Below are 2,356 nucleotides of genomic sequence, written 5' to 3' on the forward strand. Positions count from 1 at the left end.
CTCTCTCTCTCTCTCTCTCTCTCTCTCTCTCTCTCTCTCTCTCACACACACACACACACACACACACACACACACACACACACATCCCGAGGTAGAAAGATGCTGAACAGTCACACAAGTCTATACACAATCGCCCTCCTTAAATAAAGGCTGGATCCAAACCTAAAGATTTTCCACAATAAGGAGCCCCACCCTGTTCCCTCAAAGCTCCCAAGTCACAGCATCTACCCTGCCCTGCCAGGTGCACCAGTGGACCCTGTCCTCACCCGGGGCAGGCTGCTAAGATGCTCCCAGAAGCTGAGGACAGCAGAGGCGGCAGGAGCAGGTGGTGGTGCCTCTCACCCAGTCTTCCTAAAAGGGAGTTTCATGCCTCCAACTCCCGCTAGGGGCAGAGCTGCTTGGCCTGGCTCCGAGGAGCTGGCTTGCAACAGGTGCCGATGGCAGGGAGAGCATTTGCCTGGAGACCAGTCAGAGTTGCTCCTTACGCAGGTCAGTCAGGTGGCGCCCAGAGGGGGAAGAGACTAGCTGCAGTTTGCATAGCCAGAGTCTGGCCAAGTGCAGAATTAGAACAGAGCCTGCACCATCAGCATGAAGGCAGAGTGCTCTGAAGGTCTTGGGGCATCTGGATTTAATATCCTTAAACCCAGGAAGAGGACACAGGAAGTGAGAGATGAATTCTGTGTGGCCTCAGCCTCCTGGCCTTGCAGAAAAGCCCCCTTCAAGGATATATCCTTTACAGAATGTGATATGTGTGCTGTTATGATTACAACAGTAACATACTGTGCAGTCTTGCAATGCTGTTTGGTTTGCAAAGCCCCCTCTGTGACCAACTACATAATTTGAAGGACCTAAAATTAAAATGTGGGTCCCCTTTTAAAAAATTATCAAGAATTTCAAGAGATAAAAGCAGGATATTAAACCAGTACATGTCCCTTTTGAGCAGATAGTCCAGAGCCTTTCACAGGTCTCATATCCATGAAGGCAGCGCTGGCCCTCTCGTACCCATTGTCCCACTTAAAACTCATGATAAGTCTATAGATGCCTTCATGTGCCCATTTGACAGATGAGGCCCAAAGGTGGGTGATCACACAAGGCTCACAGCCAGCTAAGCCCAGGGGAACTCAAGCCAGGCTCATCTGGGAAGTCAGACACTTCCCAGCAGCAGCGGATACTTGGGACAGAATACCCAAGCAGAACAGTCGATGTGGCTGCCACCAGGGAAGGAGGTGACTCAAGAAGAGAGAGGAAAAGGTTGCTGGGCACCTGTGCCATCTGTGCCCGATGTCACACTGCACCTGCCCTCCAAAGCCCCCCAAGGGAACACCCCACAGCCCCTGTGTGGGTAGATGCTAGAGGCAACTGCTGACTCTAGGGAGGGAGGTTGAGCAAGGAGGTACATGAGCGAACCCAGGAAATAGTTGAGAAGGGCTTGGGAGTCAAAATGGCCAGGAGTATTTCAGTGTCAGGACAAAGCCCTTCTTTCTAGTGATGGTGACCAGTAAGAAGTGAAGGGGAGGCCTGATAACAGAGTCAATCCTAATCAAGTCCAACTCCTTGCCCCTTAGCTCTTCTCTCCACATAGTTGGGACCATTTGGTAGTCATTTGTATACCATTCTTGTCCCCAAAACAATTGGTCCTACAAAGGTGCCATCAACTGTCCATTTACTGCTGAGAAATGTATCCCCCACCCCCCAGAAGTCTGGGACTAAGAATCAGACAGGTCTGATCTCACTTCAATCCCATCTCTCTGTGTTTGGCTCGAGTCGTCCATCCCTCTCTTGGCAGACCTCAACTATTGGATCCTAGGTATTTACGTCACCTCCAAACTTCATGTCACCTGATGGCTTATTCTTCCTTCCTTCTAGCCAGCTGTCTTTTATTTACTAAGCAAGGCAACCATTGTGTGTGTGTCTTGGATTTTGTGTTGTATACTGGAGAGTCTTTGATAAAAAGAACCAGTCCTCTGCAGGAGTTTCCAGTGTGAAGAACTGGATGAGAAAACAGATCAAAGTGAAAACATACCACAAAGAGAGAGCTCTGCTGTATCAGTCAGGATGCCTGCAGCCCCACGTAACAAATAGCAAAGCAAAAGTGGCGTCAACCAAAGGATTTATGATCTCAGACAGCAAGAAGCCTGGAGGTAGGCGGTTCCAAGGTTGGGTGATTCTGCAGCTCAGTGATGTCAGGATCTGGGGTGGCCTTTCCATGCGCCCTGGACCTCCCTCTCCTGACTGCAAGATGACTACCAAAGCAGTGTTTGTGACTTCCCCAAATGACAATTCCCCAAAAGAAAACAAAGAAAGGGGCGTTTCTTCCCACAAGTTTCTTTTTTCCCTGGTTAAGGAAACCTTTGCC

General features: G+C 49.7%; 1 protein-coding gene across 1 annotated transcript in view; it reads right to left on the reverse strand.

Annotated features, from left to right (window-relative positions):
- Nucleotides 1-368, reverse strand: part of WSCD1 (WSC domain containing 1) — a 55,121-nt gene extending 54,753 nt beyond the window's left edge. Inside the window, exon 1 of the mRNA XM_017538868.2 lies at nt 267-368. The gene's annotated coding sequence lies outside the window, so the exon portion shown is untranslated. The remainder of the gene's footprint in view (nt 1-266) is intronic.
- Between the last annotated feature and the right edge of the window lie 1,988 nt (nt 369-2,356).

This window comes from Cebus imitator, unplaced genomic scaffold (genome assembly GCF_001604975.1).
Source record: "Cebus imitator isolate Cc_AM_T3 unplaced genomic scaffold, Cebus_imitator-1.0 Scaffold115, whole genome shotgun sequence".
NCBI lineage: Eukaryota > Metazoa > Chordata > Mammalia > Primates > Cebidae > Cebus > Cebus imitator.